At 43.4% G+C, this 23,274-nt stretch overlaps 29 non-coding genes across 29 annotated transcripts; all 29 read right to left on the reverse strand.

Annotated features, from left to right (window-relative positions):
* Nucleotides 1–88: 88 nt before the first annotated feature.
* On the reverse strand, nt 89–171 carry TRNAL-UAG (transfer RNA leucine (anticodon UAG)). The gene has a single exon. It is a non-coding gene; the product is annotated as a tRNA-Leu (tRNA).
* Nucleotides 172–1,195: 1,024 nt separating this feature from the next.
* TRNAL-AAG (transfer RNA leucine (anticodon AAG)) lies at nt 1,196–1,278 on the reverse strand. The gene has a single exon. It is a non-coding gene; the product is annotated as a tRNA-Leu (tRNA).
* A 901-nt stretch (nt 1,279–2,179) lies between these two features.
* Nucleotides 2,180–2,262, reverse strand: TRNAL-UAG (transfer RNA leucine (anticodon UAG)). The gene has a single exon. It is a non-coding gene; the product is annotated as a tRNA-Leu (tRNA).
* A 1,024-nt stretch (nt 2,263–3,286) lies between these two features.
* Nucleotides 3,287–3,369, reverse strand: TRNAL-AAG (transfer RNA leucine (anticodon AAG)). The gene has a single exon. It is a non-coding gene; the product is annotated as a tRNA-Leu (tRNA).
* Nucleotides 3,370–3,555: 186 nt separating this feature from the next.
* Nucleotides 3,556–3,638, reverse strand: TRNAL-CAG (transfer RNA leucine (anticodon CAG)). The gene has a single exon. It is a non-coding gene; the product is annotated as a tRNA-Leu (tRNA).
* Nucleotides 3,639–4,270: 632 nt separating this feature from the next.
* Nucleotides 4,271–4,353, reverse strand: TRNAL-UAG (transfer RNA leucine (anticodon UAG)). The gene has a single exon. It is a non-coding gene; the product is annotated as a tRNA-Leu (tRNA).
* A 1,291-nt stretch (nt 4,354–5,644) lies between these two features.
* Nucleotides 5,645–5,727, reverse strand: TRNAL-CAG (transfer RNA leucine (anticodon CAG)). The gene has a single exon. It is a non-coding gene; the product is annotated as a tRNA-Leu (tRNA).
* A 632-nt stretch (nt 5,728–6,359) lies between these two features.
* On the reverse strand, nt 6,360–6,442 carry TRNAL-UAG (transfer RNA leucine (anticodon UAG)). Its single transcript has one exon. It is a non-coding gene; the product is annotated as a tRNA-Leu (tRNA).
* Nucleotides 6,443–7,466: 1,024 nt separating this feature from the next.
* On the reverse strand, nt 7,467–7,549 carry TRNAL-AAG (transfer RNA leucine (anticodon AAG)). Its single transcript has one exon. It is a non-coding gene; the product is annotated as a tRNA-Leu (tRNA).
* A 186-nt stretch (nt 7,550–7,735) lies between these two features.
* Nucleotides 7,736–7,818, reverse strand: TRNAL-CAG (transfer RNA leucine (anticodon CAG)). The gene has a single exon. It is a non-coding gene; the product is annotated as a tRNA-Leu (tRNA).
* Nucleotides 7,819–8,450: 632 nt separating this feature from the next.
* TRNAL-UAG (transfer RNA leucine (anticodon UAG)) lies at nt 8,451–8,533 on the reverse strand. The gene has a single exon. It is a non-coding gene; the product is annotated as a tRNA-Leu (tRNA).
* Nucleotides 8,534–9,557: 1,024 nt separating this feature from the next.
* On the reverse strand, nt 9,558–9,640 carry TRNAL-AAG (transfer RNA leucine (anticodon AAG)). Its single transcript has one exon. It is a non-coding gene; the product is annotated as a tRNA-Leu (tRNA).
* Nucleotides 9,641–9,826: 186 nt separating this feature from the next.
* On the reverse strand, nt 9,827–9,909 carry TRNAL-CAG (transfer RNA leucine (anticodon CAG)). Its single transcript has one exon. It is a non-coding gene; the product is annotated as a tRNA-Leu (tRNA).
* A 632-nt stretch (nt 9,910–10,541) lies between these two features.
* Nucleotides 10,542–10,624, reverse strand: TRNAL-UAG (transfer RNA leucine (anticodon UAG)). Its single transcript has one exon. It is a non-coding gene; the product is annotated as a tRNA-Leu (tRNA).
* Nucleotides 10,625–11,916: 1,292 nt separating this feature from the next.
* On the reverse strand, nt 11,917–11,999 carry TRNAL-CAG (transfer RNA leucine (anticodon CAG)). Its single transcript has one exon. It is a non-coding gene; the product is annotated as a tRNA-Leu (tRNA).
* A 632-nt stretch (nt 12,000–12,631) lies between these two features.
* Nucleotides 12,632–12,714, reverse strand: TRNAL-UAG (transfer RNA leucine (anticodon UAG)). The gene has a single exon. It is a non-coding gene; the product is annotated as a tRNA-Leu (tRNA).
* A 1,024-nt stretch (nt 12,715–13,738) lies between these two features.
* On the reverse strand, nt 13,739–13,821 carry TRNAL-AAG (transfer RNA leucine (anticodon AAG)). Its single transcript has one exon. It is a non-coding gene; the product is annotated as a tRNA-Leu (tRNA).
* A 186-nt stretch (nt 13,822–14,007) lies between these two features.
* Nucleotides 14,008–14,090, reverse strand: TRNAL-CAG (transfer RNA leucine (anticodon CAG)). The gene has a single exon. It is a non-coding gene; the product is annotated as a tRNA-Leu (tRNA).
* Nucleotides 14,091–14,722: 632 nt separating this feature from the next.
* On the reverse strand, nt 14,723–14,805 carry TRNAL-UAG (transfer RNA leucine (anticodon UAG)). The gene has a single exon. It is a non-coding gene; the product is annotated as a tRNA-Leu (tRNA).
* A 1,024-nt stretch (nt 14,806–15,829) lies between these two features.
* Nucleotides 15,830–15,912, reverse strand: TRNAL-AAG (transfer RNA leucine (anticodon AAG)). Its single transcript has one exon. It is a non-coding gene; the product is annotated as a tRNA-Leu (tRNA).
* A 186-nt stretch (nt 15,913–16,098) lies between these two features.
* On the reverse strand, nt 16,099–16,181 carry TRNAL-CAG (transfer RNA leucine (anticodon CAG)). The gene has a single exon. It is a non-coding gene; the product is annotated as a tRNA-Leu (tRNA).
* A 632-nt stretch (nt 16,182–16,813) lies between these two features.
* TRNAL-UAG (transfer RNA leucine (anticodon UAG)) lies at nt 16,814–16,896 on the reverse strand. The gene has a single exon. It is a non-coding gene; the product is annotated as a tRNA-Leu (tRNA).
* A 1,291-nt stretch (nt 16,897–18,187) lies between these two features.
* On the reverse strand, nt 18,188–18,270 carry TRNAL-CAG (transfer RNA leucine (anticodon CAG)). Its single transcript has one exon. It is a non-coding gene; the product is annotated as a tRNA-Leu (tRNA).
* A 632-nt stretch (nt 18,271–18,902) lies between these two features.
* Nucleotides 18,903–18,985, reverse strand: TRNAL-UAG (transfer RNA leucine (anticodon UAG)). The gene has a single exon. It is a non-coding gene; the product is annotated as a tRNA-Leu (tRNA).
* A 1,023-nt stretch (nt 18,986–20,008) lies between these two features.
* Nucleotides 20,009–20,091, reverse strand: TRNAL-AAG (transfer RNA leucine (anticodon AAG)). Its single transcript has one exon. It is a non-coding gene; the product is annotated as a tRNA-Leu (tRNA).
* Nucleotides 20,092–20,277: 186 nt separating this feature from the next.
* Nucleotides 20,278–20,360, reverse strand: TRNAL-CAG (transfer RNA leucine (anticodon CAG)). The gene has a single exon. It is a non-coding gene; the product is annotated as a tRNA-Leu (tRNA).
* A 632-nt stretch (nt 20,361–20,992) lies between these two features.
* Nucleotides 20,993–21,075, reverse strand: TRNAL-UAG (transfer RNA leucine (anticodon UAG)). Its single transcript has one exon. It is a non-coding gene; the product is annotated as a tRNA-Leu (tRNA).
* Nucleotides 21,076–22,099: 1,024 nt separating this feature from the next.
* Nucleotides 22,100–22,182, reverse strand: TRNAL-AAG (transfer RNA leucine (anticodon AAG)). The gene has a single exon. It is a non-coding gene; the product is annotated as a tRNA-Leu (tRNA).
* Nucleotides 22,183–22,368: 186 nt separating this feature from the next.
* On the reverse strand, nt 22,369–22,451 carry TRNAL-CAG (transfer RNA leucine (anticodon CAG)). Its single transcript has one exon. It is a non-coding gene; the product is annotated as a tRNA-Leu (tRNA).
* Nucleotides 22,452–23,274: the final 823 nt, after the last annotated feature.

Raw genomic sequence — 23,274 nt, forward strand, 5'->3', positions numbered from 1 at the left:
GAACGGAATAACGTGCCAAGTGAAGACCAACAGATGCAACTTCCATCAGATGTTAACCTGATAAAGGAGATTAAATCTCCAAAAGGCATGTCAGAAGTGGGATTCGAACCCACGCCTCCAAAGGAGACTGTGGCCTAAACACAGCGCCTTAGACCTCTCGGCCATCCTGACAGTATATGCTTTTAAGAAATGAATAAAAGTTACTCAGAAACGTCTACCTCAATGCAAGCCTGAAATAATTTAAACCTTCAAACACAAGGTGCAACTTTATGCACAGGACAATAAACACAGAAGAACACATACGAAAGCACTTTATTTCACAGGTATACAGTTTTCATGCTTTTAGAACACCACATACCTCTCACCAGCTATTTAGGGTCCTGTATCCGACTCACAACATTTCCTTGCCTGCGACCTCTCTCTCTACACAAACAACTACAGCACAGGAAGTAGGAAGGCAATAGGTGGGGCAGTTTATGCAAATTTATGCTGCCAATGTGCCTTGCAGATTCATGCAGGATTTCTAGATCCTTGCTGGATACAAGAGAGTAGGCCTTGTTCCAGATAAACTATCCCTAGCAGGGAAAGTCTGAGCACAGGCACTCTTTTGCTCTTTAGCCCCTGGCCTGGGACTCACCCTCACTTGCTGAGGCGTGAAATTCTGCATACCAACTTTGCACAGAAGGTATGTTTGTGGTTGTTTGGGGATGGGTGGGAGGTCAAGAGCAGGGAAAAGCAGGTCTCCTTCACTACTAGACTCCTCTTCTATGCCTCCCTGCCATTCACTCACTCTGTCATTGTTTCATTCTCTCCTTCCACAACACTCCTTCTCACTCACTCGCTCTATCACTTGTATTTTTGCCCTTGCTCTGCATTCTATAGTGGAAACATCTCTTGAATGAAGCATCTGAAAATGACGTGACATAAAATTTAAAACCTCCTTATTGGAAACCTAAAACATCACAAGACTTAATGTAACCCATTTCTTTCATAAAAAAGATTTTTAAAGTACCCCACAAAACAAATATAAAACACCACGAGTGCTAGAAGAATATTACATTAACGTTAAAGATAGAATAGGGCAAATGCATTTGCAGTTGAAACTGAAGTTTGGTACTTATTCAGATATTATTTACATTGCCAATTTTTAGCTGAGATTCTAAAGGAACTGAGAGAGAAAATGGAATTCAAGTTTTGTCAGAAGTGGGATTCGAACCCACGCCTCCAGGAGAGACTGCGGCCTTAATGCAGCGCCTTAGACCACTCGGCCATCCTGACCCCATGCTGCTTTTTCATCTAAAGGGTGAGAAAGATATTAGGAACCAAAAAATGCACAGAGCTTAGGCCAATAGTGGCTAGAGCAAGAAAAAAACTCACTGCATTCTTCCAAGAAGACAATCCTATAAGCCACTGCGAGGGAAATGATCATATTTCTCAAGAAAAAAAGTAGAGTAAACACAGGACTGTCAGAAGTGGGATTTGAAGCCACACCTCCAGAGGAGACTGCGACCTGAACGCAGCGCCTTAGACCACTCGGCCATCCTGACTTGCTTTCCCAGCATCTTCCAGAGGCCAGACAGCCATGCAGGTGAGGTACTGAAAAGGAATGCCCTCAATTTATTTATCCTATTATATGCACTTCCAACAGATCTTTGAACAATCTGTACAGAGCAGGACCTATGGAGAACTCTTTAGAACTTTGAGGCGAACAAAGAGAAAGTGCTATTCACCAGCCACTTGAACGGCTCAAAGCTGCTTTGAAATTGAGACAATAGCCACCTCTTGGCTGGCTAAAGCAATTTCAACAAGGGATCTCAAAGTCACAACATAGGGTGGAGTATGCAAATTTAAGCAGCCCCTGATCAAAGCCCTAAGGAAATTGCTGTAAGTGTGCTGGAGTCCAGTTGTCTACCAGATGCATGGCATTCTTCCAAATTTGCAGGGCCCGTCTGGCCAGTGCATACAAGAGCATGACTCTTCCAGATGACCTCTTACATGGGTCCTATGCTCATTTGGTAAGGATTGCGCTTTGTCAGCAAGATGTTATAGAACCTAAATATATGAGAAACCCCATCTCTCTTGACAAGAGGAGAACGGAATAACGTGCGAAGTAAAGACCAACAGATGCAACTTCCATCAGATGTTAACCTGATAAAGGAGATTAAATCTCCAAAAGGCATGTCAGAAGTGGGATTCGAACCCACGCCTCCAAAGGAGACTGTGGTCTAAACACAGCGCCTTAGACCTCTCGGCCATCCTGACAGTATAGGCTTTTAAGAAATGAATAAAAGTTACTCAGAAACGTCTACCTCCATGCAAGCCTGAAATAATTTAAACCTTCAAACACAAGGTGCAACTTTATGCACAGGACAATAAACACAGAAGAACACATACGAAAGCACTTTATTTCACAGGTATACAGTTTTCATGCTTTTAGAACACCACATACCTCTCACCAGCTATTTAGGGTCCTGTATCCGACTCACAACATTTCCTTGCCTGCGACCTCTCTCTCTACACAAACAACTACAGCACAGGAAGTAGGAAGGCAATAGGTGGGGCAGTTTATGCAAATTTATGCTGCCAATGTGCCTTGCAGATTCATGCAGGATTTCTAGATCCTTGCTGGATACAAGAGAGTAGGCCTTGTTCCAGATAAACTATCCCTAGCAGGGAAAGTCTGAGCACAGGCACTCTTTTGCTCTTTAGCCCCTGGCCTGGGACTCACCCTCACTTGCTGAGGCGTGAAAATCTGCATACCAACTTTGCACAGAAGGTATGTTTGTGGTTGTTTGGGGATGGGTGGGAGGTCAAGAGCAGGGAAAAGCAGGTCTCCTGCACTACTAGACTTCTCTTCTATGCCTCCCTGCCATTCACTCACTCTGTCTTTGTTTCATTCTCTCCTTCCACAACACTCCTTCTCACTCACTCGCTCTATCACTTGTATTTTTGCCCTTGCTCTGCATTCTATAGTGGAAACATCTCTTGAATGAAGCATCTGAAAATGACGTGACATAAAATTTAAAACCTCCTTATTGTAAACCTAAAACATCACAAGACTTAATGTAACCCATTTCTTTCATAAAAAAGATTTTTAAAGTACCCCACAAAACAAATATAAAACACCACGAGTGCTAGAAGAATATTACATTAACGTTAAAGATAGAATAGGGCAAATGCATATGCAGTTGAAACTGAAGTTTGGTACTTATTCAGATATTATTTACATTGCCAATTTTTAGCTGAGATTCTAAAGGAACTGAGAGAGAAAATGGAATTCAAGTTTTGTCAGAAGTGGGATTTGAACCCACGCCTCCAGGAGAGACTGCGGCCTTAACGCAGCGCCTTAGACCACTCGGCCATCCTGACCCCATGCTGCTTTTTCATCTAAAGGGTGAGAAAGATATTAGGAACCAAAAAATGCACAGAGCTTAGGCCAATAGTGGCTAGAGCAAGAAAAAAACTCACTGCACTCTTCCAAGAAGACAATCCTATAAGCCACTGCGAGGGAAATGATCATATTTCTCAAGAAAAAAATTAGAGTATATACAGGACTGTCAGAAGTGGGATTTGAACCCACACCTCCAGAGGAGACTGCGACCTGAACGCAGCGCCTTAGACCACTCGGCCATCCTGACTTGCTTTCCCAGCATCTTCCAGAGGCCAGACAGCCATGCAGGTGAGGTACTGAAAAGGAATGCCCTCAATTTATTTATCCTATTATATGCACTTCCAACAGATCTTTGAACAATCTGTACAGAGCAGGACCTATGGAGAACTCTTTAGAACTTTGAGGCGAACAAAGAGAAAGTGCTATTCACCAGCCACTTGAACGGCTCAAAGCTGCTTTGAAATTGAGACAATAGCCACCTCTTGGCTGGCTAAAGCAATTTCAACAAGGGATCTCAAAGTCACAACATAGGGTGGAGTATGCAAATTTAAGCAGCCCCTGATCAAAGCCCTAAGGAAATTGCTGTAAGTGTGCTGGAGTCCAGTTGTCTACCAGATGCATGGCATTCTTCCAAATTTGCAGGGCCCGTCTGGCGAGGGCATACAAGAGCATGACTCTTCCAGATGACCTCTTACATGGGTCCTATGCTCATTTGGTAAGGATTGCGCTTTGTCAGCAAGACTTTATAGAACCTAAATATATGAGAAACCCCATCTCTCTTGACAAGAGGAGAACGGAATAACGTGCCAAGTGAAGACCAACAGATGCAACTTCCATCAGATGTTAACCTGATAAAGGAGATTAAATCTCCAAAAGGCATGTCAGAAGTGGGATTCGAACCCACGCCTCCAAAGGAGACTGTGGCCTAAACACAGCGCCTTAGACCTCTCGGCCATCCTGACAGTATAGTCTTTTAAGAAATGAATAAAAGTTACTCAGAAACGTCTACCTCCATGCAAGCCTGAAATAATTTAAACCTTCACACAAGGTGCAACTTTATGCACAGGACAATAAACACAGAAGAACACATACGAAAGCACTTTATTTCACAGGTATACAGTTTTCATGCTTTTAGAACACCACATACCTCTCACCAGCTATTTAGGGTCCTGTATCCGACTCACAACATTTCCTTGCCTGCGACCTCTCTCTCTACACAAACAACTACAGCACAGGAAGTAGGAAGGCAATAGGTGGGGCAGTTTATGCAAATTTATGCTGCCAATGTGCCTTGCAGATTCATGCAGGATTTCTAGATCCTTGCTGGATACAAGAGAGTAGGCCTTGTTCCAGATAAACTATCCCTAGCAGGGAAAGTCTGAGCACAGGCACTCTTTTGCTCTTTAGCCCCTGGCCTGGGACTCACCCTCACTTGCTGAGGCGTGAAATTCTGCATACCAACTTTGCACAGAAGGTATGTTTGTGGTTGTTTGGGGATGGGTGGGAGGTCAAGAGCAGGGAAAAGCAGGTCTCCTTCACTACTAGACTCCTCTTCTATGCCTCCCTGCCGTTCACTCACTCTGTCTTTGTTTCATTCTGTCCTTCCACAACACTCCTTCTCACTCACTCGCTCTATCACTTGTATTTTTGCGCTTGCTCTGCATTCTATAGTGGAAACATCTCTTGAAAGAAGCATCTGAAAATGACGTGACATAAAATTTAAAACCTCCTTATTGGAAACCTAAAACATCACAAGACTTAATGTAACCCATTTCTTTCATAAAAAAGATTTTTAAAGTACCCCACAAAAGAAATATAAAACACCACGAGTGCTAGAAGAATATTACATTAACGTTAAAGATAGAATAGGGCAAATGCCTTTGCAGTTGAAACTGAAGTTTGGTACTTATTCAGATATTATTTACATTGCCAATTTTTAGCTGAGATTCTAAAGGAACTGAGAGAGAAAATGGAATTCAAGTTTTGTCAGAAGTGGGATTTGAACCAACGCCTCCAGGAGAGACTGCGGCCTTAACGCAGCGCCTTAGACCACTCGGCCATCCTCACCCCATGCTGCTTTTTCATCTAAAGGGTGAGAAAGATATTAGGAACCAAAAAATGCACAGAGCTTAGGCCAATAGTGGCTAGAGCAAGAAAAAAACTCACTGCACTCTTCCAAGAAGACAATCCTATAAGCCACTGCGAGGGAAATGATCATATTTCTCAAGAAAATAATTAGAGTAAACACAAGACTGTCAGAAGTGGGATTTGAACCCACGCCTCCAGAGGAGACTGCGACCTGAACGCAGCGCCTTAGACCACTCGGCCATCCTGACTTGCTTTCCCAGCATCTTCCAGAGGCCAGACAGCCATGCAGGTGAGGTACTGAAAAGGAATGCCCTCAATTTATTTATCCTAGCATATGCACTTCCAACAGATCTTTGAACAATCTGTACAGAGCAGGACCTATGGAGAACTCTTTAGAACTTTGAGGCGAACAAAGAGAAAGTGCTATTCACCAGCCACTTGAACGGCTCAAAGCTGCTTTGAAATTGAGACAATAGCCACCTCTTGGCTGGCTAAAGCAATTTCAACAAGGGATCTCAAAGTCACAACATAGGGTGGAGTATGCAAATTTAAGCAGCCCCTGATCAAAGCCCTAAGGAAATTGCTGTAAGTGTGCTGGAGTCCAGTTGTCTACCAGATGCATGGCATTCTTCCAAATTTGCAGGGCCCGTCTGGCCAGGGCATACAAGAGCATGACTCTTCCAGATGACCTCTTACATGGGTCCTATGCTCATTTGGTAAGGATTGCGCTTTGTCAGCAAGACGTTATAGAACCTAAATATATGAGAAACCCCATCTCTCTTGACAAGAGGAGAACGGAATAACGTGCCAAGTGAAGACCAACAGATGCAACTTCCATCAGATGTTAACCTGATAAAGGAGATTAAATCTCCAAAAGGCATGTCAGAAGTGGGATTCGAACCCACGCCTCCAAAGGAGACTGTGGCCTAAACACAGCGCCTTAGACCTCTCGGCCATCCTGACAGTATAGGCTTTTAAGAAATGAATAAAAGTTACTCAGAAACGTCTACCTCCATGCAAGCCTGAAATAATTTAAACCTTCAAACACAAGGTGCAACTTTATGCACAGGACAATAAACACAGAAGAACACATACGAAAGCACTTTATTTCACAGGTATACAGTTTTCATGCTTTTAGAACACCACATACCTCTCACCAGCTATTTAGGGTCCTGTATCCGACTCACAACATTTCCTTGCCTGCGACCTCTCTCTCTACACAAACAACTACAGCACAGGAAGCAGGAAGGCAATAGGTGGGGCAGTTTATGCAAATTTATGCTGCCAATGTGCCTTGCAGATTCATGCAGGATTTCTAGATCCTTGCTGGATACAAGAGAGTAGGCCTTGTTCCAGATAAACTATCCGTAGCAGGGAAAGTCTGAGCACAGGCACTCTTTTGCTCTTTAGACCCTGGCCTGGGACTCACCCTCACTTGCTGAGGCGTGAAATTCTGCATACCAACTTTGCACAGAAGGTATGTTTGTGGTTGTTTGGGGATGGGTGGGAGGTCAAGAGCAGGGAAAAGCAGGTCTCCTTCACTACTAGACTACTCTTCTATGCCTCCCTGCCGTTCACTCACTCTGTCTTTGTTTCATTCTCTCCTTCCACAACACTCCTTCTCACTCACTCGCTCTATCACTTGTATTTTTGCCCTTGCTCTGCATTCTATAGTGGAAACATCTCTTGAATGAAGCATCTGAAAATGACGTGACATAAAATTTAAAACCTCCTTATTGGAAACCTAAAACATCACAAGACTTAATGTAACCCATTTCTTTCATAAAAAAGATTTTTAAAGTACCCCACAAAACAAATATAAAACACCACGAGTGCTAGAAGAATATTACATTAACGTTAAAGATAGAATAGGGCAAATGCATTTGCAGTTGAAACAGAAGTTTGGTACTTATTCAGATATTATTTACATTGCCAATTTTTAGCTGAGATTCTAAAGGAACTGAAAGAGAAAATGGAATTCAAGTTTTGTCAGAAGTGGGATTCGAACCCACGCCTCCAGGAGAGACTGCGGCCTTAACGCAACGCCTTAGACCACTCGGCCATCCTGACCCCATGCTTCTTTTTCATCTAAAGGGTGAGAAAGATATTAGGAACCAAAAAATGCACAGAGCTTAGGCCAATAGTGGCTAGAGCAAGAAAAAAACTCACTGCACTCTTCCAAGAAGACAATCCTATAAGCCACTGCGAGGGAAATGATCATATTTCTCAAGAAAAAAATTAGAGTAAACAGAGGACTGTCAGAAGTGGGATTTGAACCCACGCCTCCAGAGGAGACTGCGACCTGAACGCAGCGCCTTAGACCACTCGGCCATCCTGACTTGCTTTCACAGCATCTTCCAGAGGCCAGACAGCCATGCAGGTGAGGTACTGAAAAGGAATGCCCTCAATTTATTTATCCTATTATATGCACTTCCAACAGATCTTTGAACAATCTGTACAGAGCAGGACCTATGGAGAACTCTTTAGAACTTTGAGGCGAACAAAGAGAAAGTGCTATTCACCAGCCACTTGAACGGCTCAAAGCTGCTTTGAAATTGAGACAATAGCCACCTCTTGGCTGGCTAAAGCAATTTCAACAAGGGATCTCAAAGTCACAACATAGGGTGGAGTATGCAAATTTAAGCAGCCCCTGATCAAAGCCCTAAGGAAATTGCTGTAAGTGTGCTGGAGTCCAGTTGTCTACCAGATGAATGGCATTCTTCCAAATTTGCTGGGCCCGTCTGGGCAGGGCATACAAGAGCATGACTTTTCCAGATGACCTCTTACATGGGTCCTATGCTCATTTGGTAAGGATTGCGCTTTGTCAGCAAGACGTTATAGAACCTAAATATATGAGAAACCCAATCTCTCTTGACAAGAGGAGAACGGAATAACGTGCCAAGTGAAGACCAACAGATGCAACTTCCATCAGATGTTAACCTGATAAAGGAGATTAAATCTCCAAAAGGCATGTCAGAAGTGGGATTCGAACCCACGCCTCCAAAGGAGACTGTGGCCTAAACACAGCGCCTTAGACCTCTCGGCCATCCTGACAGTATATGCTTTTAAGAAATGAATAAAAGTTACTCAGAAACGTCTACCTCAATGCAAGCCTGAAATAATTTAAACCTGCAAACACAAGGTGCAACTTTATGCACAGGACAATAAACACAGAAGAACACATACGAAAGCACTTTATTTCACAGGTATACAGTTTTCATGCTTTTAGAACACCACATACCTCTCACCAGCTATTTAGGGTCCTGTATCCGACTCACAACATTTCCTTGCCTGCGACCTCTCTCTCTACACAAACAACTACAGCACAGGAAGTAGGAAGGCAATAGGTGGGGCAGTTTATGCACATTTATGCTGCCAATGTGCCTTGCAGATTCATGCAGGATTTCTAGATCCTTGCTGGATACAAGAGAGTAGGCCTTGTTCCAGATAAACTATCCCTAGCAGGGAAAGTCTGAGCACAGGCACTCTTTTGCTCTTTAGCCCCTGGCCTGGGACTCACCCTCACTTGCTGAGGCGTGAAATTCTGCATACCAACTTTGCACAGAAGGTATGTTTGTGGTTGTTTGGGGATGGGTGGGAGGTCAAGAGCAGGGAAAAGCAGGTCTCCTTCACTACTAGACTCCTCTTCTATGCCTCCCTGCCATTCACTCACTCTGTCTTTGTTTTATTCTCTCCTTCCACAACACTCCTTCTCACTCACTTGCTCTATCACTTGTATTTTTGCCCTTGCTCTGCATTCTATAGTGGAAACATCTCTTGAATGAAGCATCTGAAAATGACGTGACATAAAATTTAAAACCTCCTTATTGGAAACCTAAAACATCACAAGACTTAATGTAACCCATTTCTTTCATAAAAAAGATTTTTAAAGTACCCTACAAAACAAATATAAAACACCACGAGTGCTAGAAGAATATTACATTAACGTTAAAGATAGAATAGGGCAAATGCATTTGCAGTTGAAACTGAAGTTTGGTACTTATTCAGATATTATTTACATTGCCAATTTTTAGCTGAGATTCTAAAGGAACTGAGAGAGAAAATGGAATTCAAGTTTTGTCAGAAGTGGGATTCGAACCCACGCCTCCAGGAGAGACTGCGGCCTTAACGCAGCGCCTTAGACCACTCGGCCATCCTGACCCCATGCTGCTTTTTCATCTAAAGGGTGAGAAAGATATTAGGAACCAAAAAATGCACAGAGCTTAGGCCAATAGTGGCTAGAGCAAGAAAAAAACTCACTGCACTCTTCCAAGAAGACAATCCTATAAGCCACTGCGAGGGAAATGATCATATTTCTCAAGAAAATAATTAGAGTAAACACAGGACTGTCAGAAGTGGGATTTGAACCCACGCCTCCAGAGGAGACTGCGACCTGAACGCAGCGCCTTAGACCACTCGGCCATCCTGACTTGCTTTCCCAGCATCTTCCAGAGGCCAGACAGCCATGCAGGTGAGGTACTGAAAAGGAATGCCCTCAATTTATTTATCCTATTATATGCACTTCCAACAGATCTTTGAACAATCTGTACAGAGCAGGACCTATGGAGAACTCTTTAGAACTTTGAGGCGAACAAAGAGAAAGTGCTATTCACCAGCCACTTGAACGGCTCAAAGCTGCTTTGAAATTGAGACAATAGCCACCTCTTGGCTGGCTAAAGCAATTTCAACAAGGGATCTCAAAGTCACAACATAGGGTGGAGTATGCAAATTTAAGCAGCCCCTGATCAAAGCCCTAAGGAAATTGCTGTAAGTGTGCTGGAGTCCAGTTGTCTACCAGATGCATGGCATTCTTCCAAATTTGCAGGGCCCGTCTGGCCAGTGCATACAAGAGCATGACTCTTCCAGATGACCTCTTACATGGGTCCTATGCTCATTTGGTAAGGATTGCGCTTTGTCAGCAAGACGTTATAGAACCTAAATATATGAGAAACCCCATCTCTCTTGACAAGAGGAGAACGGAATAACGTGCCAAGTGAAGACCAACAGATGCAACTTCCATCAGATGTTAACCTGATAAAGGAGATTAAATCTCCAAAAGGCATGTCAGAAGTGGGATTCGAACCCACGCCTCCAAAGGAGACTGTGGTCTAAACACAGCGCCTTAGACCTCTCGGCCATCCTGACAGTATAGGCTTTTAAGAAATGAATAAAAGTTACTCAGAAACGTCTACCTCCATGCAAGCCTGAAATAATTTAAACCTTCAAACACAAGGTGCAACTTTATGCACAGGACAATAAACACAGAAGAACACATACGAAAGCACTTTATTTCACAGGTATACAGTTTTCATGCTTTTAGAACACCACATACCTCTCACCAGCTATTTAGGGTCCTGTATCCGACTCACAACATTTCCTTGCCTGCGACCTCTCTCTCTACACAAACAACTACAGCACAGGAAGTAGGAAGGCAATAGGTGGGGCAGTTTATGCAAATTTATGCTGCCAATGTGCCTTGCAGATTCATGCAGGATTTCTAGATCCTTGCTGGATACAAGAGAGTAGGCCTTGTTCCAGATAAACTATCCCTAGCAGGGAAAGTTTGAGCACAGGCACTCTTTTGCTCTTTAGCCCCTGGCCTGGGACTCACCCTCACTTGCTGAGGCGTGAAATTCTGCATACCAACTTTGCACAGAAGGTATGTTTGTGGTTGTTTGGGGATGGGTGGGAGGTCAAGAGCAGGGAAAAGCAGGTCTCCTTCACTACTAGACTACTCTTCTATGCCTCCCTGCCGTTCACTCACTCTGTCTTTGTTTCATTCTCTCCTTCCACAACACTCCTTCTCACTCACTCGCTCTATCACTTGTATTTTTGCCCTTGCTCTGCATTCTATAGTGGAAACATCTCTTGAATGAAGCATCTGAAAATGACGTGACATAAAATTTAAAACCTCCTTATTGGAAACCTAAAACATCACAAGACTTAAGTAACCCATTTCTTTCATAAAAAAGATTTTTAAAGTACCCCACAAAACAAATATAAAACACCACGAGTGCTAGAAGAATATTACATTAACGTTAAAGATAGAATAGGGCAAATGCATTTGCAGTTGAAACAGAAGTTTGGTACTTATTCAGATATTATTTACATTGCCAATTTTTAGCTGAGATTCTAAAGGAACTGAAAGAGAAAATGGAATTCAAGTTTTGTCAGAAGTGGGATTCGAACCCACGCCTCCAGGAGAGACTGCGGCCTTTACGCAACGCCTTAGACCACTCGGCCATCCTGACCCCATGCTTCTTTTTCATCTAAAGGGAGAGAAAGATATTAGGAACCAAAAAATGCACAGAGCTTAGGCCAATAGTGGCTAGAGCAAGAAAAAAACTCACTGCACTCTTCCAAGAAGACAATCCTATAAGCCACTGCGAGGGAAATGATCATATTTCTCAAGAAAAAAATTAGAGTAAACAGAGGACTGTCAGAAGTGGGATTTGAACCCACGCCTCCAGAGGAGACTGCGACCTGAACACAGCGCCTTAGACCACTCGGCCATCCTGACTTGATTTCACAGCATCTTCCAGAGGCCAGACAGCCATGCAGGTGAGGTACTGAAAAGGAATGCCCTCAATTTATTTATCCTATTATATGCACTTCCAACAGATCTTTGAACAATCTGTACAGAGCAGGACCTATGGAGAACTCTTTAGAACTTTGAGGCGAACAAAGAGAAAGTGCTATTCACCAGCCACTTGAACGGCTCAAAGCTGCTTTGAAATTGAGACAATAGCCACCTCTTGGCTGGCTAAAGCAATTTCAACAAGGGATCTCAAAGTCACAACATAGGGTGGAGTATGCAAATTTAAGCAGCCCCTGATCAAAGCCCTGAGGAAATTGCTGTAAGTGTGCTGGAGTCCAGTTGTCTACCAGATGAATGGCATTCTTCCAAATTTGCTGGGCCCGTCTGGCCAGGGCATACAAGAGCATGACTCTTCCAGATGACCTCTTACATGGGTCCTATGCTCATTTGGTAAGGATTGCGCTTTGTCAGCAAGACGTTATAGAACCTAAATATATGAGAAACCCCATCTCTCTTGACAAGAGGAGAACGGAATAACGTGCCAAGTGAAGACCAACAGATGCAACTTCCATCAGATGTTAACCTGATAAAGGAGATTAAATCTCCAAAAGGCATGTCAGAAGTGGGATTCGAACCCACGCCTCCAAAGGAGACTGTGGCCTAAACACAGCGCCTTAGACCTCTCGGCCATCCTGACAGTATATGCTTTTAAGAAATGAATAAAAGTTACTCAGAAACGTCTACCTCAATGCAAGCCTGAAATAATTTAAACCTTCAAACACAAGGTGCAACTTTATGCACAGGACAATAAACACAGAAGAACACATACGAAAGCACTTTATTTCACAGGTATACAGTTTTCATGCTTTTAGAACACCACATACCTCTCACCAGCTATTTAGGGTCCTGTATCCGACTCACAACATTTCCTTGCCTGCGACCTCTCTCTCTACACAAACAACTACAGCACAGGAAGTAGGAAGGCAATAGGTGGGGCAGTTTATGCAAATTTATGCTGCCAATGTGCCTTGCAGATTCATGCAGGATTTCTAGATCCTTGCTGGATACAAGAGAGTAGGCCTTGTTCCAGATAAACTATCCCTAGCAGGGAAAGTCTGAGCACAGGCACTCTTTTGCTCTTTAGCCCCTGGCCTGGGACTCACCCTCACTTGCTGAGGCGTGAAATTCTGCATACCAACTTTGCACAGAAGGTATGTTTGTGGTTGTTTGGGGATGGGTGGGAGGTCAAGAGCAGGGAAAAGCAGGTCTCCTTCACTACTAGACTCCTCTTCTATGCCTCCCTGCCATTCACTCACTCTGTCTTTGTTTCATTCTCTCCTTCCACAACACTCCTTCTCACTCACTCGCTCTATCACTTGTATTTTTGCCCTTGCTCTGCATTCTATAGTGGAAACATCTCTTGAATGAAGCATCTGAAAATGACGTGACATAAAATTTAAAACCTCCTTATTGGAAACCTAAAACATCACAAGACTTAATGTAACCCATTTCTTTCATAAAAAAGATTTTTAAAGTACCCCACAAAACAAATATAAAACACCACGAGTGCTAGAAGAATATTACATTAACGTTAAAGATAGAATAGGGCAAATGCATTTGCAGTTGAAACTGAAGTTTGGTACTTATTCAGATATTATTTACATTGCCAATTTTTAGCTGAGATTCTAAAGGAACTGAGAGAGAAAATGGAATTCAAGTTTTGTCAGAAGTGGGATTCGAACCCACGCCTCCAGGAGAGACTGCGGCCTTAACGCAGCGCCTTAGACCACTCGGCCATCCTGACCCCATGCTGCTTTTTCATCTAAAGGGTGAGAAAGATATTAGGAACCAAAAAATGCACAGAGCTGAGGCCAATAGTGGCTAGAGCAAGAAAAAAACTCACTGCACTCTTCCAAGAAGACAATCCTATAAGCCACTGCGAGGGAAATGATCATATTTCTCAAGAAAATAATTAGAGTAAACACAGGACTGTCAGAAGTGGGATTTGAACCCACGCCTCCAGAGGAGACTGCGACCTGAACGCAGCGCCTTAGACCACTCGGCCATCCTGACTTTCTTTCCCAGCATCTTCCAGAGGCCAGACAGCCATGCAGGTGAGGTACTGAAAAGGAATGCCCTCAATTTATTTATCCTATTATATGCACTTCCAACAGATCTTTGAACAATCTGTACAGAGCAGGACCTATGGAGAACTCTTTAGAACTTTGAGGCGAACAAAGAGAAAGTGCTATTCACCAGCCACTTGAACGGCTCAAAGCTGCTTTGAAATTGAGACAATAGCCACCTCTTGGCTGGCTAAAGCAATTTCAACAAGGGATCTCAAAGTCACAACATAGGGTGGAGTATGCAAATTTAAGCAGCCCCTGATCAAAGCCCTAAGGAAATTGCTGTAAGTGTGCTGGAGTCCAGTTGTCTACCAGATGCATGGCATTCTTCCAAATTTGCAGGGCCCGTCTGGCCAGTGCATACAAGAGCATGACTCTTCCAGATGACCTCTTACATGGGTCCTATGCTCATTTGGTAAGGATTGCGCTTTGTCAGCAAGACGTTATAGAACCTAAATATATGAGAAACCCCATCTCTCTTGACAAGAGGAGAACGGAATAACGTGCGAAGTGAAGACCAACAGATGCAACTTCCATCAGATGTTAACCTGATAAAGGAGATTAAATCTCCAAAAGGCATGTCAGAAGTGGGATTCGAACCCACGCCTCCAAAGGAGACTGTGGTCTAAACACAGCGCCTTAGACCTCTCGGCCATCCTGACAGTATAGGCTTTTAAGAAATGAATAAAAGTTACTCAGAAACGTCTACCTCCATGCAAGCCTGAAATAATTTAAACCTTCAAACACAAGGTGCAACTTTATGCACAGGACAATAAACACAGAAGAACACATACGAAAGCACTTTATTTCACAGGTATACAGTTTTCATGCTTTTAGAACACCACATACCTCTCACCAGCTATTTAGGGTCCTGTATCCGACTCACAACATTTCCTTGCCTGCGACCTCTCTCTCTACACAAACAACTACAGCACAGGAAGTAGGAAGGCAATAGGTGGGGCAGTTTATGCAAATTTATGCTGCCAATGTGCCTTGCAGATTCATGCAGGATTTCTAGATCCTTGCTGGATACAAGAGAGTAGGCCTTGTTCCAGATAAACTATCCCTAGCAGGGAAAGTCTGAGCACAGGCACTCTTTTGCTCTTTAGCCCCTGGCCTGGGACTCACCCTCACTTGCTGAGGCGTGAAAATCTGCATACCAACTTTGCACAGAAGGTATGTTTGTGGTTGTTTGGGGATGGGTGGGAGGTCAAGAGCAGGGAAAAGCAGGTCTCCTGCACTACTAGACTCCTCTTCTATGCCTCCCCGCCATTCACTCACTCTGTCTTTGTTTCATTCTCTCCTTCCACAACACTCCTTCTCACTCACTCGCTCTATCACTGGTATTTTTGCCCTTGCTCTGCATTCTATAGTGGAAACATCTCTTGAATGAAGCATCTGAAAATGACGTGACATAAAATTTAAAACCTCCTTATTGTAAACCTAAAACATCACAAGACTTAATGTAACCCATTTCTTTCATAAAAAAGATTTTTAAAGTACCCCACAAAACAAATATAAAACACCACGAGTGCTAGAAGAATATTACATTAACGTTAAAGATAGAATAGGGCAAATGCATATGCAGTTGAAACTGAAGTTTGGTACTTATTCAGATATTATTTACATTGCCAATTTTTAGCTGAGATTCTAAAGGAACTGAGAGAGAAAATGGAATTCAAGTTTTGTCAGAAGTGGGATTTGAACCCACGCCTCCAGGAGAGACTGCGGCCTTAACGCAGCGCCTTAGACCACTCGGCCATCCTGACCCCATGCTGCTTTTTCATCTAAAGGGTGAGAAAGATATTAGGAACCAAAAAATGCACAGAGCTTAGGCCAATAGTGGCTAGAGCAAGAAAAAAACTCACTGCACTCTTCCAAGAAGACAATCCTATAAGCCACTGCGAGGGAAATGATCATATTTCTCAAGAAAAAAATTAGAGTATACACAGGACTGTCAGAAGTGGGATTTGAACCCACACCTCCAGAGGAGACTGCGACCTGAACGCAGCGCCTTAGACCACTCGGCCATCCTGACTTGCTTTCCCAGCATCTTCCAGAGGCCAGACAGCCATGCAGGTGAGGTACTGAAAAGGAATGCCCTCAATTTATTTATCCTATTATATGCACTTCCAACAGATCTTTGAACAATCTGTACAGAGCAGGACCTATGGAGAACTCTTTAGAACTTTGAGGCGAACAAAGAGAAAGTGCTATTCACCAGCCACTTGAACGGCTCAAAGCTGCTTTGAAATTGAGACAATAGCCACCTCTTGGCTGGCTAAAGCAATTTCAACAAGGGATCTCAAAGTCACAACATAGGGTGGAGTATGCAAATTTAAGCAGCCCCTGATCAAAGCCCTAAGGAAATTGCTGTAAGTGTGCTGGAGTCCAGTTGTCTACCAGATGCATGGCATTCTTCCAAATTTGCAGGGCCCGTCTGGCGAGGGCATACAAGAGCATGACTCTTCCAGATGACCTCTTACATGGGTCCTATGCTCATTTGGTAAGGATTGCGCTTTGTCAGCAAGACGTTATAGAACCTAAATATATGAGAAACCCCATCTCTCTTGACAAGAGGAGAACGGAATAACGTGCCAAGTGAAGACCAACAGATGCAACTTCCATCAGATGTTAACCTGATAAAGGAGATTAAATCTCCAAAAGGCATGTCAGAAGTGGGATTCGAACCCACGCCTCCAAAGGAGACTGTGGCCTAAACACAGCGCCTTAGACCTCTCGGCCATCCTGACAGTATAGGCTTTTAAGAAATGAATAAAAGTTACTCAGAAACGTCTACCTCCATGCAAGCCTGAAATAATTTAAACCTTCACACAAGGTGCAACTTTATGCACAGGACAATAAACACAGAAGAACACATACGAAAGCACTTTATTTCACAGGTATACAGTTTTCATGCTTTTAGAACACCACATACCTCTCACCAGCTATTTAGGGTCCTGTATCCGACTCACAACATTTCCTTGCCTGCGACCTCTCTCTCTACACAAACAACTACAGCACAGGAAGTAGGAAGGCAATAGGTGGGGCAGTTTATGCAAATTTATGCTGCCAATGTGCCTTGCAGATTCATGCAGGATTTCTAGATCCTTGCTGGATACAAGAGAGTAGGCCTTGTTCCAGATAAACTATCCCTAGCAGGGAAAGTCTGAGCACAGGCACTCTTTTGCTCTTTAGCCCCTGGCCTGGGACTCACCCTCACTTGCTGAGGCGTGAAATTCTGCATACCAACTTTGCACAGAAGGTATGTTTGTGGTTGTTTGGGGATGGGTGGGAGGTCAAGAGCAGGGAAAAGCAGGTCTCCTTCACTACTAGACTACTCTTCTATGCCTCCCTGCCGTTCACTCACTCTGTCTTTGTTTCATTCTCTCCTTCCACAACACTCCTTCTCGCTCACTCGCTCTATCACTTGTATTTTTGCGCTTGCTCTGCATTCTATAGTGGAAACATCTCTTGAAAGAAGCATCTGAAAATGACGTGACATAAAATTTAAAACCTCCTTATTGGAAACCTAAAACATCACAAGACTTAATGTAACCCATTTCTTTCATAAAAAAGATTTTTAAAGTACCCCACAAAAGAAATATAAAACACCACGAGTGCTAGAAGAATATTACATTAACGTTAAAGATAGAATAGGGCAAATGCCTTTGCAGTTGAAACTGAAGTTTGGTACTTATTCAGATATTATTTACATTGCCAATTTTTAGCTGAGATTCTAAAGGAACTGAGAGAGAAAATGGAATTCAAGTTTTGTCAGAAGTGGGATTTGAACCAACGCCTCCAGGAGAGACTGCGGCCTTAACGCAGCGCCTTAGACCACTCGGCCATCCTCACCCCATGCTGCTTTTTCATCTAAAGGGTGAGAAAGATATTAGGAACCAAAAAATGCACAGAGCTTAGGCCAATAGTGGCTAGAGCAAGAAAAAAACTCACTGCACTCTTCCAAGAAGACAATCCTATAAGCCACTGCGAGGGAAATGATCATATTTCTCAAGAAAATAATTAGAGTAAACACAGGACTGTCAGAAGTGGGATTTGAACCCACGCCTCCAGAGGAGACTGCGACCTGAACGCAGCGCCTTAGACCACTCGGCCATCCTGACTTGCTTTCCCAGCATCTTCCAGAGGCCAGACAGCCATGCAGGTGAGGTACTGAAAAGGAATGCCCTCAATTTATTTATCCTAGCATATGCACTTCCAACAGATCTTTGAACAATCTGTACAGAGCAGGACCTATGGAGAACTCTTTAGAACTTTGAGACGAACAAAGAGAAAGTGCTATTCACCAGCCACTTGAACGGCTCAAAGCTGCTTTGAAATTGAGACAATAGCCACCTCTTGGCTGGCTAAAGCAATTTCGACAAGGGATCTCAAAGTCACAACATAGGGTGGAGTATGCAAATTTAAGCAGCCCCTGATCAAAGCCCTAAGGAAATTGCTGTAAGTGTGCTGGAGTCCAGTTGTCTACCAGATGCATGGCATTCTTCCAAATTTGCAGGGCCCGTCTGGCCAGGGCATACAAGAGCATGACTCTTCCAGATGACCTCTTACATGGGTCCTATGCTCATTTGGTAAGGATTGCGCTTTGTCAGCAAGACGTTATAGAACCTAAATATATGAGAAACCCCATCTCTCTTGACAAGAGGAGAACGGAATAACGTGCCAAGTGAAGACCAACAGATGCAACTTCCATCAGATGTTAACCTGATAAAGGAGATTAAATCTCCAAAAGGCATGTCAGAAGTGGGATTCGAACCCACGCCTCCAAAGGAGACTGTGGCCTAAACACAGCGCCTTAGACCTCTCGGCCATCCTGACAGTATAGGCTTTTAAGAAATGAATAAAAGTTACTCAGAAACGTCTACCTCCATGCAAGCCTGAAATAATTTAAACCTTCAAACACAAGGTGCAACTTTATGCACAGGACAATAAACACAGAAGAACACATACGAAAGCACTTTATTTCACAGGTATACAGTTTTCATGCTTTTAGAACACCACATACCTCTCACCAGCTATTTAGGGTCCTGTATCCGACTCACAACATTTCCTTGCCTGCGACCTCTCTCTCTACACAAACAACTACAGCACAGGAAGTAGGAAGGCAATAGGTGGGGCAGTTTATGCAAATTTATGCTGCCAATGTGCCTAGCAGATTCATGCAGGATTTCTAGATCCTTGCTGGATACAAGAGAGTAGGCCTTGTTCCAGATAAACTATCCCTAGCAGGGAAAGTCTGAGCACAGGCACTCTTTTGCTCTTTAGACCCTGGCCTGGGACTCACCCTCACTTGCTGAGGCGTGAAATTCTGCATACCAACTTTGCACAGAAGGTATGTTTGTGGTTGTTTGGGGATGGGTGGGAGGTCAAGAGCAGGGAAAAGCAGGTCTCCTTCACTACTAGATTACTCTTCTATGCCTCCCTGCCGTTCACTCACTCTGTCTTTGTTTCATTCTCTCCTTCCACAACACTCCTTCTCACTCACTCGCTCTATCACTTGTATTTTTGCCCTTGCTCTGCATTCTATAGTGGAAACATCTCTTGAATGAAGCATCTGAAAATGACGTGACATAAAATTTAAAACCTCCTTATTGGAAACCTAAAACATCACAAGACTTAATGTAACCCATTTCTTTCATAAAAAAGATTTTTAAAGTACCCCACAAAACAAATATAAAACACCACGAGTGCTAGAAGAATATTACATTAACGTTAAAGATAGAATAGGGCAAATGCATTTGCAGTTGAAACAGAAGTTTGGTACTTATTCAGATATTATTTACATTGCCAATTTTAGCTGAGATTCTAAAGGAACTGAAAGAGAAAATGGAATTCAAGTTTTGTCAGAAGTGGGATTCGAACCCACGCCTCCAGGAGAGACTGCGGCCTTAACGCAGCGCCTTAGACCACTCGGCCATCCTGACCCCATGCTGCTTTTTCATCTAAAGGGTGAGAAAGATATTAGGAACCAAAAAATGCACAGAGCTGAGGCCAATAGTGGCTAGAGCAAGAAAAAAACTCACTGCACTCTTCCAAGAAGACAATCCTATAAGCCACTGCGAGGGAAATGATCATATTTCTCAAGAAAATAATTAGAGTAAACACAGGACTGTCAGAAGTGGGATTTGAACCCACGCCTCCAGAGGAGACTGCGACCTGAACGCAGCGCCTTAGACCACTCGGCCATCCTGACTTTCTTTCCCAGCATCTTCCAGAGGCCAGACAGCCATGCAGGTGAGGTACTGAAAAGGAATGCCCTCAATTTATTTATCCTATTATATGCACTTCCAACAGATCTTTGAACAATCTGTACAGAGCAGGACCTATGGAGAACTCTTTAGAACTTTGAGGCGAACAAAGAGAAAGTGCTATTCACCAGCCACTTGAACGGCTCAAAGCTGCTTTGAAATTGAGACAATAGCCACCTCTTGGCTGGCTAAAGCAATTTCAACAAGGGATCTCAAAGTCACAACATAGGGTGGAGTATGCAAATTTAAGCAGCCCCTGATCAAAGCCCTAAGGAAATTGCTGTAAGTGTGCTGGAGTCCAGTTGTCTACCAGATGCATGGCATTCTTCCAAATTTGCAGGGCCCGTCTGGCCAGTGCATACAAGAGCATGACTCTTCCAGATGACCTCTTACATGGGTCCTATGCTCATTTGGTAAGGATTGCGCTTTGTCAGCAAGACGTTATAGAACCTAAATATATAAGAAACCCCATCTCTCTTGACAAGAGGAGAACGGAATAACGTGCGAAGTGAAGACCAACAGATGCAACTTCCATCAGATGTTAACCTGATAAAGGAGATTAAATCTCCAAAAGGCATGTCAGAAGTGGGATTCGAACCCACGCCTCCAAAGGAGACTGTGGTCTAAACACAGCGCCTTAGACCTCTCGGCCATCCTGACAGTATAGGCTTTTAAGAAATGAATAAAAGTTACTCAGAAACGTCTACCTCCATGCAAGCCTGAAATAATTTAAACCTTCAAACACAAGGTGCAACTTTATGCACAGGACAATAAACACAGAAGAACACATACGAAAGCACTTTATTTCACAGGTATACAGTTTTCATGCTTTTAGAACACCACATACCTCTCACCAGCTATTTAGGGTCCTGTATCCGACTCACAACATTTCCTTGCCTGCGACCTCTCTCTCTACACAAACAACTACAGCACAGGAAGTAGGAAGGCAATAGGTGGGGCAGTTTATGCAAATTTATGCTGCCAATGTGCCTTGCAGATTCATGCAGGATTTCTAGATCCTTGCTGGATACAAGAGAGTAGGCCTTGTTCCAGATAAACTATCCCTAGCAGGGAAAGTCTGAGCACAGGCACTCTTTTGCTCTTTAGCCCCTGGCCTGGGACTCACCCTCACTTGCTGAGGCGTGAAAATCTGCATACCAACTTTGCACAGAAGGTATGTTTGTGGTTGTTTGGGGATGGGTGGGAGGTCAAGAGCAGGGAAAAGCAGGTCTCCTGCACTACTAGACTCCTCTTCTATGCCTCCCCGCCATTCACTCACTCTGTCTTTGTTTCATTCTCTCCTTCCACAACACTCCTTCTCACTCACTCGCTCTATCACTTGTATTTTTGCCCTTGCTCTGCATTCTATAGTGGAAACATCTCTTGAATGAAGCATCTGAAAATGACGTGACATAAAATTTAAAACCTACTTATTGTAAACCTAAAACATCACAAGACTTAATGTAACCCATTTCTTTCATAAAAAAGATTTTTAAAGTACCCCACAAAACAAATATAAAACACCACGAGTGCTAGAAGAATATTACATTAACGTTAAAGATAGAATAGGGCAAATGCATATGCAGTTGAAACTGAAGTTTGGTACTTATTCAGATATTATTTACATTGCCAATTTTTAGCTGAGATTCTAAAGGAACTGAGAGAGAAAATGGAATTCAAGTTTTGTCAGAAGTGGGATTTGAACCCACGCCTCCAGGAGAGACTGCGGCCTTAACGCAGCGCCTTAGACCACTCGGCCATCCTGACCCCATGCTGCTTTTTCATCTAAAGGGTGAGAAAGATATTAGGAACCAAAAAATGCACAGAGCTTAGGCCAATAGTGGCTAGAGCAAGAAAAAAACTCACTGCACTCTTCCAAGAAGACAATCCTATAAGCCACTGCGAGGGAAATGATCATATTTCTCAAGAAAAAAATTAGAGTATACACAGGACTGTCAGAAGTGGGATTTGAACCCACACCTCCAGAGGAGACTGCGACCTGAACGCAGCGCCTTAGACCACTCGGCCATCCTGACTTGCTTTCCCAGCATCTTCCAGAGGCCAGACAGCCATGCAGGTGAGGTACTGAAAAGGAATGCCCTCAATTTATTTATCCTATTATATGCACTTCCAACAGATCTTTGAACAATCTGTACAGAGCAGGACCTATGGAGAACTCTTTAGAACTTTGAGGCGAACAAAGAGAAAGTGCTATTCACCAGCCACTTGAACGGCTCAAAGCTGCTTTGAAATTGAGACAATAGCCACCTCTTGGCTGGCTAAAGCAATTTCAACAAGGGATCTCAAAGTCACAACATAGGGTGGAGTATGCAAATTTAAGCAGCCCCTGATCAAAGCCCTAAGGAAATTGCTGTAAGTGTGCTGGAGTCCAGTTGTCTACCAGATGCATGGCATTCTTCCAAATTTGCAGGGCCCGTCTGGCCAGGGCATACAAGAGCATGACTCTTCCAGATGACCTCTTACATGGGTCCTATGCTCATTTGGTAAGGATTGCGCTTTGTCAGCAAGACGTTATAGAACCTAAATATATGAGAAACCCCATCTCTCTTGACAAGAGGAGAACGGAATAACGTGCCAAGTGAAGACCAACAGATGCAACTTCCATCAGATGTTAACCTGATAAAGGAGATTAAATCTCCAAAAGGCATGTCAGAAGTGGGATTCGAACCCACGCCTCCAAAGGAGACTGTGGCCTAAACACAGCGTCTTAGACCTCTCGGCCATCCTGACAGTATAGGCTTTTAAGAAATGAATAAAAGTTACTCAGAAACGTCTACCTCCATGCAAGCCTGAAATAATTTAAACCTTCAAACACAAGGTGCAACTTTATGCACAGGA

This window comes from Triturus cristatus, chromosome 6, assembly GCF_964204655.1.
Source record: "Triturus cristatus chromosome 6, aTriCri1.1, whole genome shotgun sequence".
NCBI classification, from domain to species: domain Eukaryota; kingdom Metazoa; phylum Chordata; class Amphibia; order Caudata; family Salamandridae; genus Triturus; species Triturus cristatus.